Source organism: Dipteris shenzhenensis, chromosome 27, assembly GCF_047967505.1.
Source record: "Dipteris shenzhenensis isolate YYH24624 ecotype China chromosome 27, Dip_SZ_1.0, whole genome shotgun sequence".
NCBI classification, from domain to species: domain Eukaryota; kingdom Viridiplantae; phylum Streptophyta; class Polypodiopsida; order Gleicheniales; family Dipteridaceae; genus Dipteris; species Dipteris shenzhenensis.
In genome coordinates, this window is record NC_141622.1 from 41210317 (window position 1) to 41226590 (window position 16274).

Genomic DNA, 16274 nt, shown 5'->3' on the forward strand with positions numbered 1-16274 from the left:
GAACCCACTTCTTTTGAGCAAGCCATGGGGAATGAAAAATGGGAGAAAGCCATGGATGAAGAAATGGATGCCTTGGAAGCAAATGCTACATGGGAATTGGTGCCTTTGCCTAAAGACAGGAATGCAATTGGCTGTAAGTGGGTTTATAAGATCAAGAACAATGCAGATGGTTCTGTGAACAGATACAAGGCAAGATTAGTTGTCAAGGGGTATGCATAGACATATGGCATTGATTATGAAGAAACATTCAGTTCGGTTGCAAGGATAGCAATTGTAAGAGCAGTCATTGCTATGGCTGCATCAAAGGGATGGTCTTTACATCAGATGGATGTAAAGAATGCCTTCTTGCATGGTGATTTGCAAGAAGAAGTCTTTATGGAGTAGCCACTAGGAGGTTATTTCATGCTGTTCATCCTTAGTTTGTTTGCAGGTTGAAGAAAGCCTTGTATGGCTTGAATCAAGCACCTAGAGCATGGTCTAAAAAGATAGGATAGTATCTTGTAACTATTGGCTTTCAGATCTCCAAGGCAGATTTCTCACTCTATGTGAGAAAAACAGAGAAAGGTATTGTGCTGCTTGTCATTTATGTTGATGATTTGATCATCACAGGTGATAGTGATGAACATATCCTTCATGTGAAAATGCTATTGAAGCAGAAGTTTGAGATGAAGGATTTGGGAGAGCTGCGTTATTTCTTGGGCATTGAGGTGATTAGATCACCAAGTGGGATACAGCTCTTGCAGAGGCAGTATGGATTGGACATGCTGTCCAAATATGGGATGACAGGCTGTAAGCCTATTTCAGTTCCTTTGGAGCAGAATGTGAAGCTAAGCACAGATGCAGGTGAGCTTCTGGAAGACCCTACTATGTATAGATGCATAGTAGGAAGTTTGATTTATATGACTATTACCAGGCCAGATTTAAGCTATGCTGTTGGATTGGTAAGTCAATTTATGCAGGCTCCAAGGAAACCACATTTGGATGTGGCTAGACGCATACTCAGGTATGCGAAGTCCACATTGCAGTATGGACTATTTTATGAGGCTGGGGTTTAGATACAGTTGCATGGATACACTGATGCTGATTGGGCTGTAGTATTTTTGATAGACGATCTACTAGTGCATATGTGTTCTCTTTTGGGAGTGCTACAATCACTTGGAGCAGCAAGAAACAGCCTATAGTTGCCTTGTCGAGCACAGAGGCTGAGTACAGGGGTGCAACAATGGCTGCATGTGAGGTAGCTTGGTTGCATAAGCAACTCTATGATATGCATCAGTCTACAGATGGGCTAGTTGTCATTTATTGTGACAACATGAGCAGTATACACTTGGCAAATAACCCAGTCTATCATGCTAGAACAAAGCACATTGAGGTGCATTATCACTATGTGCAGGAGAAGGTTTTACTAGGTCTTATTGATCTAGTTTATGTCAGCACAGAGGATTAGGTAGCTGACATATTCACGAAAGCATTGGGCGCAGAGAAGCTGTGCAAGTTCAGAGACCTGCTTGGTGTGTAGGAATTGGGATTGAGCTCGAGGGGGAGTGTTGAGATATCGAGCTCCACTCGCGATATGCCAGGGTGACCATTGTGCATTTATGTCACCGACTTGTTAGCTACAGATGCGGTTGGTATAGCGCCCATGAATAATAGTTGGATGATAGCTATCCTTATCTACACTAGTTCATGGCTCAGTTAGTATGCCACCTCAGTTAGTTGAGTTTGGTTTGGGACCCACATATAGGGTTCTTCTATTTCTTTGTACTTGAGTTCTGTTGGCCTTCACAAATAAGAAGAGGAAAACTGTTTTCAGCCTCCACCTTTGTGTGTATTCCCCCATTGTGTATGTGAGAAAGCCGCAAGTGAGACTCCTTCCCTCTCTCCCACTATCTTCATAGCGGAGAGATGTTCGTTGTTGCTACTACTTTTGGAGTAATCTTTGTTACTATTGCTTTGCATAGTGCTCTTCTGTTATTGCTCTTGATTTCTTCCATCAGTCAGTGTGTAAAATATTTATGATATTGCATTATTTTCTTCATTAATCACTGTAGATAGTTCTTCTTTGATTTTCTATAGACTGAACAGTTGTAATATCTTGAATCCTTGTGACTTTCTTCTGTAGGTCCTTGTCTATGTGATATACATATAGTTTGGAGATGCTTGGTACTGTGGTAACCTGAAATGTTGAAATAGAGTGAAAATATTCTGTTGTATATACAGAATCATGCAGGCAAATTGTACTTATTTTTGCCTCTATTGTATGATCTTCAATGTATGGTTTCAGTCTGAAGCCATTTACTAGTTTGTCAAATGTATTACCATGGAGATCTGAGAGAAGAAATGTCCCTTGTTCATATGCCTCAATTACCCTGAATGGACCATCATATCTGAGTTTGAATTTTCCTAGCATTTTTCCCAGTTTGGTGTTGAACATCAACACTAAATCTCCCTTTTCAAAAAGCTTAAACTTTATGTTTCTATTTATCCATGTTGCTCTTCTTCTTTGAATAATATCAACTGTGTGAGAGCTTATCAATATATCATCATCCAATTGTAAAAGTTGCTCCAATATTGCATTAATGGAGTCTTCTAGGGAAAGTTTGTTGTCAATTGCTACTCTGAGACTTCCTGCAATAAATTCCATGGGTACTACTACCTCACATCCATACACTAGCCTAAAAGGTGTAAATCATGTGGCTATCTTGTGTGCTATCCTCAGTGCCCAAAGTACCGAGTCTAAATGCTGATCCCAATCCTCTAGATGATCAACAATGGTTCTTCTATAAACCTTTTTCATTAACTTGTTTGTACTGTCAGCCAAACCATTGGCTTGTGGGTAATATGCTGTAGACTTTTTGTGCAACGTCATGTGCATTTTTGTCATCTTTCTGATACAAGTTTTGTTTATTAAATGGGTCCCTCTATCAGATATAATCTCAATTGGAACACCAAATCTGGTAACAATATTATGGTAGAGAAAATGTACAACTGTTCTAGCTTTATGTGTTTTGAATGCAATAGTCTCTACCCATTTTGTGCAATAATCAGTAGCACCAAGTATATATTGATTGCTTGAATATTTTGCTAGAGGCTTGATTGGTCAAATAAAGTCCAATACCCACTTTTGAAATGGACCCAATGGAAGGATGGGTTGGTGTGGCATCCTATCACTATCCATTGGTCTATCATCTCTTTGGCAAGGTAGGCATGATTTTGCATAATTGCGGGCATCCTTTATAACACTGTGGGCCACCATAATCCAGCTTGCAAGATTTTCTTGCCTATAATATCTCTTGAGAAGTAACCTCCTCATGTACCTTCATGTGCTTCTGGACACATCTCCTGATGACCTAATCAATGCCCCTTCTGTATAACACTCCAGCAATGATAAGAAAAGGTTTGCTTTGCAACACTAACTTCTTTCTTTGATCTTGATTCATTGTTTCTGGGTTTAGTCCATCAGTGAGGAAAAATAACATTTTGTCATACTAGTTTGGCTGCTCATCAATTCTTACCATGAACAAATTTGTATCAGAAGTTCATCTGGTATACCTGTCACGAAGGCTCTCTTGACTGCAGCCTGCTTGGATAATCTGCAATTGCATGCTATTTCCCTGGTCTATGGACAATTGTGTAGTCAAACTCTTGCAACAATAGCATCCATCTTGCTAATCTTCATGTTAGATGCTGTTTGTTGACCAAGTAAATTAAAGCCTAGTGATCGACATGAAAATGTACTTTGTTAGTTAAAAGATAATGTCTGAATTTATTCAAAGCATACACCATACCAAACACTTCTCTTTCTATTGTTGCATAGTTCTTTCCATGCTTTGTCAGGATTCTGCTTGCATCATATATAGGTATGAACCATTTAGGTGATTGCTGTTACAGGAGGACTACTCCCACTGCTGAATCTAATGCATCGACAAAGGAAGAGACCAATCAGGAGGCTGTAATACAGGAGCAACCACTCGGGGGGGTCACTCATCATATGTAACCCTATCACGTGAGTTCAACAGAAGGATATTTTTTATTTCTAAAATTTACAGAAATAAATATACATAAGGGACTATTTAAAATAGTTTTGGGAAAAATTTACAGATTTGTATAGAAAAGGGGTACATTTTATTAATGAAAAATTTACAGATAAGGGATTTTAGAAATAGGCCTTGAACGCACGTGGTATAGAGGGTTTATACATAGTGACCCCCCCGAGAGCAACCATCAGTATCTTATTTAGAATGTTGAAATCTTGATCTTGAGGAGTGTCCCAGATGAATGGTTCAGTATCCCTTGTGAGTTTAGTGAGAGGATAACAGATATCAGCAAGGTATCTCAAAAATGTGTAGTGCCATTTTATTTTGGCCAATGAATCTCTATAGTTTCTTGACATTTTTTGAAGCTTTAGCACTCTGGATTGTTGAGACCTTGTTAGGGTCAATCTCCATGCCTTGTTGTGAGATAATATGTCCCAGTAGAATACCTCTACTAACAGACAAATCACATTTTGTTGGGTTTAAGCTCAGACTAGCAAATCTGCATTTAGCAAAGCATAATGAAAAGTGATGCAAATGATCTATCTTTTTTCCAAATACTGAGAAGTCATCTAGAAATACCTTCATGAATGAGGTCAAGTACTTTGCGAATACCTCTTGTATATATTTTTGGAAAGTGGGTGGTGCATTTTTCAATCCAAAGGTCATGACATTGGATGCAAATACACCCCATTCTGTTACAAATGCAGTTTTATCTCTGTCTTTTGGAGCCATTTTGATCTAGTTATACCCATTGAAACCATCTAAAAAGCTATAAATCTCATGTCCAACCACAGCATCAAGCAATGAATCACAAAATGGAAGAGGGAATGGATTAGTGATGGTTGCTACATTCAACTTTCTCTAATCAAAACATATTCTCAGTTTCCCATTTTTCTTTGGAACAATAACAATTGGAGACAACCACGTCACATGTGTTAGGGGATAAATGAAACCAACCCTTAGCAACTTTTCAATTTCCTCCTTTACCAACATGGCATAATTTGGATTCATTCTATATCTCCCTTGAATGATTGGTATTGCATCAATCTTTAGATTTATTCTATGTTGATAGAATGATGGATCTACCCCCTTCATATAAGTGTAATGCCATGCAAAAATGTCCTTGTACTAGCCTAATAACTTTCTGAGAGCCACTTTGAATGGTGGGGGAAGATTTGTACTCACCATGACTATTTGTGAGTTGTCATTGTCTCCCAAATTCATTTCTTCCAAGTCATCTTGTCTTATCCTAGCACTCCTTTGCATTTGCTCTTCAAATTGAATTTTTGCTTCTTGCATTGCTTGTTCTGGTGATGTAGAAGCAAGAGATCTTTTTGCATCGATGTTGTCTACATTTATATATTTTTTTTATAAATTCCATTGTCAGAAGCTTTTCTAATTGTGTTCTGATTCTGTTTTGTCCTAGAGCAGCTGGAAGTGTGTTGGACTGCTGTTTTTGTTCATCCGGGTCAACATATTGATCAATAATCTTCACAACATTAATTTCAAAAATAGGGAAGATAGTGGGGTTCCTTTTGAGAAAAAATTCTTCCTCATCTTCATCAATACCAGAAACCATATTTATGCCCTCTGCTTCTAGTGGCTGTGTTTTTCTGGGAAAACATTTTGTAGAAGATAAGTTGACTTTGATATTTTTTTTTCCCTTCCTAATAATGATTCTCTCTGAGCCCCAATCTTGCTTGACTTTGGCAGCTCTCAACCATGGCCTACCCAATAGCATGGTGTAAGTAGAATCTTTTTCCTCCATTCTAAGTACCACAAATGTAACTGTGAATGTCATACCCATGATTGTAATTCCTTGCCCTCTCAAGATTCCAAGAGGTTGGATTCTTCTTTGGTCAGCCATCCTCACTTGGAATGGTACTGGAACCAGCTCATTATAGCAAAATTTTTAAAATATATCCTCTAATACGATATTCACACCTGAACCTCCATCAACTAAAACTTCTAGAAATTTTTGCCTTTTGTATATGACATTAATGAGTGGTACTTGATAGTCCAGATCTTCAATTGTAGATGTATATATGTCTGGAGTCTCTTCTTCATCATCATTTGCTTTATAATCTTTGCATAAACTGACTCTTTTGTTAGTAATCCCTTGCAAATTTGATATTTGAAGGCCGGGACCAAGTTCAATAACTGGTCATTTGAACTTGGGACTCCATAAGCTTTTGGTAAAAGAGTGTATGGTCTTCTTGTTTTGTATTGATGTATTCTTTCTATTTATTTTCTGTTGTCACAAGTATCTGAATTTTTTCTGCTATGGTGGAATGTAGCACATCTTGAGGTTCTGCGGTTATATCTGTGTTTTGCCTTTCTGGTGTTTTCGACCCTGTTCCGATTGTAGAATGCATATGCTATTTTGTAGATGTGTTGTGTTCTGAGGAAGCTTTTTATATGTAGTTTTTATCTATTGCAATATGTTCTGATGGATTGTGATTGCTTTGAGGAGCTTTAGCCTGGTTGTCATCTTTGGTTTGTTGTGCACGTACTGCTATTGTATCTATTTATATTGACTGATCCCTTTTCCTTTGTTAATGTGATGCTCTTTCCTGACATCCTAGGAAGCATTGTTGGCAAGTACTTGTTGCAATGCTTTGTTTCTTATCTCATTTTGATTAGGCCAATCCATTGCCTTGGCATTGTCTCGTTGTGTTTCTCCCAATCCTTGTAGAGGCCTTGTATTTTTTGACCTTGTAATTGCTAATGCATGAATAGTATTTTAACTTTACTGATTGTTGTAACTGTTATCTAGATTATGAGGAGCTATATATACCATAATTACTCATGGAGGTTGTTGTTTTTGACCATTTTGATTGTTTCTCCCATCATAATGGATAATTTGCATACGTCTTTCCCCACAATGTTTACACCAAATTTCACATTGTGGGCCTTGCTTATCGCCACCATCAATGCCACAAGAAGCGCATGCCTGGGTTTTTGTCCTTGCTATTGTTGTTGTTGATTTTCCCATTATTGCTGAATTTTCCTTCTAGGGGCTACATTTGGATATCTTTGTTGGGCTGGCCTTGCTACTGCTACTTGAGTGGCAAGAACAACTGGCTCTTGATTGTGTTGTTGTTGTACATAAGGTGGTACCCTCCCTCTATAGTTGGGGTTGTACCAACATCTCTCTTTGTCATGGTTATCTTTCTTGCAAAATTCACATGGAATCTTTTGGGGATGTGGTGCTTGACGTGGTGGCTTCAAGCTTTGAAGCTGTACCTTGATCATTTTCTCCAGCTTGGAGATTTTATCTACTATCTTTTTTGCTGTGGATTTTTCTTTTTTCTTCTGCTTCCGCTCTTTCTTTTTCTTCTTGGAATATTCATCATCATCCTCGTCTTCTTCTAATGAGGTAGCTTCTTCTTCATCAGTGTCTTCTTCTGCTTCACTATCGGTGTACGTATCTGAATTTGATTGTGAATCTGAATGCTTTTTCTTCTTTGTCTTCTTGGACTTTGATACTATACCAAGTCTCCTTTTTGCTCATTGGGCTGCTTGTACCATATTATTGAAGTCATTTTTCCCTCCAAGCTGGTCCCTTCCAGCTACTACAGTTCTCAGCTCTTTGTTTAATCCTTTGCAAAAGTAACCCCCATTTTCTCCTGGGTGTGTTGTTGGTTTGCTGTTAGTCTTCTGTTGAAGTTTCTAAACATCTAAGAATAATAATCAACCATAAGATCTTTTTGTTTCATAGTTCTCAGTTTCTTGAGGATATCCTCTAGAGTTTTCTATTTTCTAAAATGAATTCTCACATACACAATGGGGGAATACACACAAAGGTGGAGGCAGAAAACAGTTTTCCTCTTCTTAGTCAAATCCTTACCTACCTCATAGTAGGGACCATCCAATGAGATTGAGTTATCATCCATACCATCATCAGTAACTTTTTGAGTTCTCATCTGCGCAAATGTCTAGTGTTTCACTTGTTCAAATCCCAAGACTTGACCTTCTACTACATTCTTATTTGCAAATGATAACATTTGTAAAATATCTCCCACTCTAAAATCCAAATATATGCACTTTGTATTCCTGATGACATGTGTTGGATAAGTCTCATCTCTGTCCCATGCAATAAATGCTTTGTTGGAAGTATTATAGGGCATAACATCTCCAAGGATTTCCATATCCCCACACTTATGCTTTAGCTCAACATGTGCACTAAGATTCCTTGATACGATAATCGCCACCTTATCTTTGCCAAGTCTTCTAAAGTGACAAATAGAATTTGGATCACTTTCATGGATTGTAGCAAATGCAACTACTTCTCTTTTGCAACATAGAATCACCTCCATCATTGGAAAAAATTTTGTAGCCATCTCCTTTGTGAGTTTCCTTTCTGTAACAACCATTATAAAGAGCATTAGTCTCTTCTCAATAATCTACTTTATTAATCATTTACAACTTTAGATCCTATTCAAAAAATTAATTAAACCTTAAACCCTAAACCCTAACCCCCAATACCCAAACCCTAAATCCTAATTCAAGCCCTTGAAACCATAAACCCTAATCTCTGAACCCTAAATCTCCATGCCACAACATGGTTGGATGCACTTGCGGCAATGATGATGGGGATCTTGACCTCGATGTAGAGGCTCATAATTTCTTTAATTGCAGAAATAATAACAATCAAGGCAGGAGCCCCTTGGGAAAATGGGAACTTCCCAAATATAATGGTAGGGGAGATCCAGCCCATTTCCTCCAGCACAGAGAGTGGGAGAGAAGTAAGGAGTCTCACTTGCAGCTTTCTCACATACACAATGGGGGAATACATACAAAGGTGGAGGTTGAAAACAGTTTTCCTCTTCTTGGTTGTGAAAGCCAAAAGAACTCTCTCTCTTAGTACAAAAGGAATAGATCAACCCTATATGTGGATTTCAAACCAAACTCAGCTAACCTAGGTGGCATACTAGCTGAGCCACTAACTAGAGTACATAAAGATAGATGTCATCTAGCTATTATTCATGGGCGGTGTACCAACAGCATCTGCAGCTAACAAATTAGTGACATAAATGCACAACGGTCACCCTGGCATATCACAAGTGGAGCTTGATATCTCAACACCCCCTCGAGCTCAATCCCAATTCCTACACACCAAGTAGGTCTCTGAACTTACGCAACTTCTCTGCACCCAATGCCTTCGTGAATATGTCAACTACCACAACACTAGATCAATAAAACCTACTAGAACCTTCTCCCACACATAGTGGTAATGCACCTCAATGTGATTCACAACAAACATTTCCAATGCTCCTTCAACAACAGCCCGTGGTTCCAGTCCACCAACCAACTACTTTGTATAGGCTACCCAGCTGCAACCAGCCTCCTTAATTTCTCCTACACCAACAAAGCTCTCTGCCACAGCTGTGCCTGCATGTATGAATTGGATTTGGCCACATAGTTTGTGCATTGATGATCCACAAGGAGGAGAGATCCTGTGCAAACAATCTCCAAGAAAAGCGTGTGCGTTGATGACCCATAAAAACCTGAAATCCCTAGAACCCGCAAGCGACGTTCTGCAAGAGCTTCTTCAGCAAGGTTTCAAAGCTTTGGTTAAACCTTTGGTTAATGCAATTGGGGTTAAAGGATTACCACATCACGACAGTGCCAACTAAGCCTATAGCCCCTACCAAGCATAGTTTGGAATTCAACATGTGAATCCCTATGCCACATCATCAAGGCCCTCTCTTCACAAAAACTTTGCCAAGCTGTAACTTGCAATACAAGAGGAATTTGGACATGCTCCAAAAAGAAAAACTGATCGTCTTTTCAAGCTCTACATGCTTGTTAAATTAGAATCATTGCTAGCAATTAGAAACTTCCAATATTGAAGAAATCAATTGGTAAGACCTTTGCAACAAATGGAAAAGCAACGTATGAATGCACAAAGCATGCCAAAAGCACAAGTGCATGATATGACCATAGCACAAATCATGGCATCCACACATAAAGCATTAAGGCACATGGTAGAACAAAGCATCATACATCAAGCTACGTCAAGCAAAGAAGACAATGACATCAACATCAAATATTGAGAAGCAACATCCTTGCCACCTTCAGCCCATATGTTTGTAAAACAACCTGACCACCTGAGAGTAGCCATGTAAGCACCCAGGGGAGGATTGCACTTTGTAACTCACATATAACCACCTTGCAGTAGACAAAGAATCATGGCACCAAGGGGAGGTGTTGAGAGTTGTGGTGGCATGAGCACATAATTAGAGGCAAAGGTATGTGATAAGGAAAGAATTAAAGTAGCCACCCTAGGATGTGGCCTACATGATGTGGAGATGTGGATTAAGAATATCCACAAGGAGAGATGTGGATTAGAGGATCCCACAGATGTTGAATATTCAAAGGGCACCCTCTATATAAGAGGCCCATCATGTATTGTTGAGTACAAGTGAGAAATGCACATTCACTCAAGATTTTGTTTATGAGTCCAAGCTATAATCTATCTTGGAACCTAACTGACTTGAGGTACATGTCATGAGCACTCTCTTCATCATGTTTCCACACGGGTTCCATCCACCTTAGAGCACTCCATAGATCCTGAGGCACATGACAAAATATGAAGAGGGGAGAGGAGAAGAGTGGAGATGAGGAGAGAGGGCACAACTAGAGAGCACACCACAAATGACTAACTGTACACTAGATTTAGTTGAAAAAATAGAATATATACAAACCCATTTAGGGTTGGGGTTAGGGGATCTAACCCTTTCCTTTATAGCACTCTATAAGGTTAGTGTTATGCACATATGATCACGTGATGGTGCTATGCACACATGATCACATGATGTTGAGCGTGAACTCTCAACACCTTCCCTCAAGATCAACATCATGAAGTAGGCCTTCCCTCAAGATGATGATTCTGGGGAATCGAAGAAGACTGAGAATTACATTCCATCACACCCCTTTAATGGGAATGTCCTTCCTCTGCGTCAAACCAAGAGCTAATCGGTGTTTCTCAAAAAGCTCTTTATCAAGTGGTTTGGTAAAGATGTCTGCAACTTTTTCTTTGCTATCACAATGCTGCAGTGTGATGTCACCAAGTAACACTCTTTCTTTAATGAAGTGCTCTCTGACATTAATGTGCTTTGTCCCGGAGTGATATACTAGATTTTTGGCCAATTCTTGAGCCGATTGATTATCACAGTATATTTGTTGTTGGCTTTGACTCATCAAAGTAATCTGTTTCTGACAATAGTCTTCTGAGCCATATAGCCTCACATGCACCTGCAGTGAGTGCTCTATATTCTGCTTCAGTCGAAGACAAAGAAACAGTTGGTTGTTTGTTTGACAACCATGATATAGCACCTTGACCAAGGAAAAATGCATATCCGTGTGTGGATCTCCTAGTCTCATGATCACCGGCATAGTCACTGTCACAGTATCCATGCAACCGTGGATGACTTCCTCTATATTCTATCCCAAACTGTCTTGTACCTCTGACTTGTACCTCTGATGTATCTCAAGACTCTTTTGGCTGCATTCTAGTGAGACTGTTTTGGATTTGCCATAAACTGTGCTAGTGAGCTTACTTCATAACAAATATCTGGCGGTATGATTGTCAGATATATAAGAGATCCGATGAGCTGCATGTAGTATCTATCATTGACTATAGCGTTTTCTGAATCTTTAGTAAGTTGCAAACTCTGTTCCATGGGAGTGGCTGCAATCTTGCAATCTCCCATATGAAACTTCTTTAGGAGACTGTCAACATACTTGAGTTGACTCATGAATGTGCTATTTGAATCTCTCCAGAACTCAATTTCAAGACAATAGTGCATAAGTCCAAGATCTTTCATGTTGAACTCTGTGGATAAGTCTTGTTTCAGTGTTTTGATGAAGCTATCCTTGCTTCCTGTCACAATCAGATCATCCACATACAAAAGTGCATTAGTAATGTCTTCCCCTTAAACTTTGTAGTAGAGAGTATGATCTGCATTGGACTTCATGTATGCCAGATATGCAAAATACTTGTCGATGTAAAGAAAGAGGGAGAGAGATAGGAGACTCAAGTTCAGCTTTCTTCACAACACACAAAAGAGAGAGGACACAAGGTTGGAGGGTGAAGCCTTTCTTCACTTTTGCACACACCAACAATACAATAGAAGAGGGAAATACCCTATATGTCAAAACCTAGAATACGTGGTTCATATGTGAACCCAAACCAAAAACATACGTGGTAGTCTAACTACACCACGAGTACAACTAACATAGACGGTGACATAAATGATAGTCATCCAGGAGATATGTCGGGGATAGAGCTTGATATCTCAACACTCCCCCTCAAGCTCAAATCCATCTCACGTACACCAAGCAAGCTCCTAAATCTGCGAAGCTTCTCGGTACCCAATGCCTTCGTAAAAATATCAGCCACCTGCTCCTCAGTGCTGACATAGACAAGATCAATCTCACCAGCTAGAACCTTCTCTCTCACAAAGTGATAATGCACCTCAATGTGCTTCGTTCTAGCATGATAAACTGGGTTATTAGCAAGCATGATGCTGCTAATGTTGTCACAATAAATGACAACTGCTGCATGAACTGACTGTCCCATATCTGCAAGTAGCTTCCGTAACCAAGCTACCTCACATGCAGCCATTGCTGCACCCCTGTACTCAGCCTCTGTGCTCGACAAGGCAACTGTTGGCTGCTTCTTGCTGCTCCAACTGATGGCACCACTCCCAAGGGAAAACATAAAACCACTAGTAGATCTCCTGTCTGAGACACTACCAGCCCAGTCAGCATCTGTGTATCCATGTACCTGTAATGCACACCCAGCTTGATAAAACAGTCCATAATGCAATGTGGACTTCACATACCGCAGTATGCGCCTAGCCGCATCCAAATGTGGCTTCCTCGGTGCCTGCATAAACTGACTCACCAGCCCCACAGCATAGCTCAAATCTGGTCTGGTTATAGTCATGTAAATCAAGCTACCTACTATGCGCCTGTACATAGTAATATCTTCAAGAAGCTCACCTGACTCTGCATTGAGCTTCACATTCTGCTCCAATGGAACAGAGATAGGCTTACAGCCTGTCATCCCATATTTGGACAGCATGTCCAAACCGTATTGCCTTTGCAACAGCCATATCCCACTCGGGGATCTAATAACCTCAATGCCCAAGAAGTAACGCAGCTCTCCCAAATCCTTCATCTCAAATTTCTGCTTCAACAGCAGCTTCACTTCATGAATGTCTGCATCACTATCACCTGTAATAATCAAGTCATCAACATAGATGACTATAAGCACAATCCTTCTATTTGTCCTTTTCACATAAAGTGAAAAATCTGAATTGGAAATCTGAAATCCAATAGTGACAAGATATTGCCCTATCTTGTCTGATCATGCCCTCGGCGCCTGTTTTAAGCCATACAAGGCCTTGCGCAACCTGCATACAAAATCGGGGTGTGCTTTATCCTCATAACCTTCTGGCTGCATCATATAAACCTCTTCCTGCAAGTCACCATGCAAGAAGGCATTTTTCACATCCATCTGATGCAAAGACCATCCCTTTGCAGCAGCCATAGCAATTACTGCTCTCACGGTTGCCATCCTTGCAACTGGGCTGAAAGTTTCCTCATAGTCAATTCCATATGTCTGTGCAAAACCTTTGGCAACCAATCTTGCCTTGTACCTGCTAACAGACCCATCAGCATTGTGCTTTACTTTGTAAACCCACTTGCAGCCAATAGCCTTCTTATCATGAGGCAAAGGCATCAAATCCCAAGTGTGGTTTGCATCCAAGGCAGCCATCTCTTCATCCATAGCTGCTTCCCAATTTTTATGCCCTGCTGCATCCTCAAAACATGTGGGCTCTGGCTCCTCTAGAACCTTGACCATATAAGCATAGTGATGTGCTGTATACCCATCATATCTCAGCCTGTCAACTGGATACTTAATACGAGTGGACCTCCGTACAACTGGATCAGTTGCAGGAGTCTTTAAATCATGCCTGCTTTTCCTTGCACCAGGTGTAACAACAGAAGGAATCCCAAGTTCCTCATCAAGGCTCATTTCAGAGCCGCTTGACTCTCCATCAACATGAGAGCTACCAGCAGACACATCAAACACTGGAGTATGGTCCACTTTTTCTTTTCCCTTATGTGTTACCTGCACAACACTATCAGGACTGCCATGTGACGATTCACTAGATCTCAATCTCCCTGTCCATGCATTAGATCCACTAGTAGAGGACTCTCTGGGTCCACTCAAGGCTTGAGATTGCTGCTCTGCATTTATTGCAGCATTCCCATTTCCTGCATCTGCATCTCCTACCATAACAGTTGGTGCATACCAGCTGCTCATTTCATCAAAAACAACATCTCTGCTCACTTGCATTTTGCGAGTGGAAGGGTTATAACAGCGATACCCTTTCTGGTGCTGAGCATATCCAATAAAGATGCATTTTTCTGCCTTTGGATCCAGCTTGTTCTCTTCTCATCAGGAACATGAACATACGCTATGCAACCAAATACCTTCAAGTGAGAAATATCTGGTTTTTGGCCTGTATACATTTCTTCAGGCGTCATGCCATGGACAGCTGCAGTGGGGGTTCTGTTCATAATATAAACAGCAGTTGCTACTGCTTCAGCCCAAAAATAATCAGGCATGTTTTTCTCATTTAGGATCGCCCGTCCTACTTCTGCAATATGCCTGTTCTTCCTTTCTGCAACCCCATTCTGCTGAGGGGTAGACCTGCATGAGTACTTCCTTTGAATTCCCTGTTCTTTCAGATATTCACAAAATTCTTCTGAAAAGTACTCTCCCCCTCCATCAGATCTTAGCACTTTAATATGCACACCTTTCTCTTTTTCAACCATGGCCTTAAAAGCCTTGAAATGGCTGAACACTTCACTTTTGTGCTTCATAAAATAAATCCACACCTTCCTAGTGTAGTCATCAATAAACGTCACATAATAATGGCATCCACCAATAGAAGCAGCTTTGGTTGTCCAAACATCTGAATGGATCACTTCCAAAGGTCTTCTGCTCACCTTAGCATTTTTGGGAAATGCATGTCTGGCCTGCTTACCCATTTTGCATGCTTCACATACCTTTTGCATTCCCTCAACTCTGAATTTAGGCAAACCTGCAACAATGTTTTTCGTTTGCATAGATTTCAGCCTTTGTATATTCACGTGCCCAATGCGCTTGTGCCATATCTCAATATCTGCAATGACACCTCTCCCATGCGCAAACATAGCAGCTTTCACCTCAGGCATATCAACATCCAAGGTGAACATTCTGCCATTTTTGTTGCCTTTCGCAACCAAGCGGCACTTATTTTTCAAGTCCTCAACGAAGCATCCATCAGGGTTAAATCTAACCTGCAGACCTTGCTCAACCATCTGGCCAACTGAAACCAGGTTCTTAGTGATTTTTGGAACATGAAGTACATCTGCCAAGTACTTTGTTTTGCCATCTTGCATAGCCAATGGCACTTTACCAACCTGCGTAATTGGGTGCGCAGTATCATCACCTGTTTCAACATAACCTGGCTTATCCAAATTTCTGACATCATGAAACCACTCACCATGACTGGTCATGTGGTTAGAGGCACCTGAATCAACATACCAAACATCATTGCAAGCTGCAGCATCTCCTGACATGGAGTTAACCATATGCTGCATCACAAAAAGATGCTCATTTCTGTCGTCACCATGCCCACTTAATGATGCATAGTTGCTTTGCTGCAACTTCCCACTTTTGATGTCATTCTGCTTTTTATAGCATGTATTCTCCTTGTGTCCAGGCTTTCCACAATAATAGCATTCTGTGCTGCTATTTACTTGCTGGTTCCTTTGCCATGAGCCACGGCCTCTTTGGCTCCCCCTGCCTCTAGAACTACCACGTCCTCCTCCATAGGACTGGTTTTCCTGTTGTTGCTGTTGGTTCTGATTTCCTGCACGGCCACCAGAACGGCCTCTTCCTCTACCCCTGCCTCTACCTGTATTCGAGTAGAAAGTAGTCTCTTGAGAAGTTGAGGTGGCTGAACCACCATTCCTTTGCTCTTCACTCAGCAAGAGAGCAATAAGTTCCTGAAAATCAGGAAATGTTTCACGGACTCCAATGGATGTCCGAAATTGTGCATAATCTTTCCCAAGACCATTCAAGGTCACGGACACTAAGTCCTCATCATCAACAGGTGCTCCAATGGAGGCAAGAGAATCTGCAAGGCCTTTCACCTTCAAGGAATACTC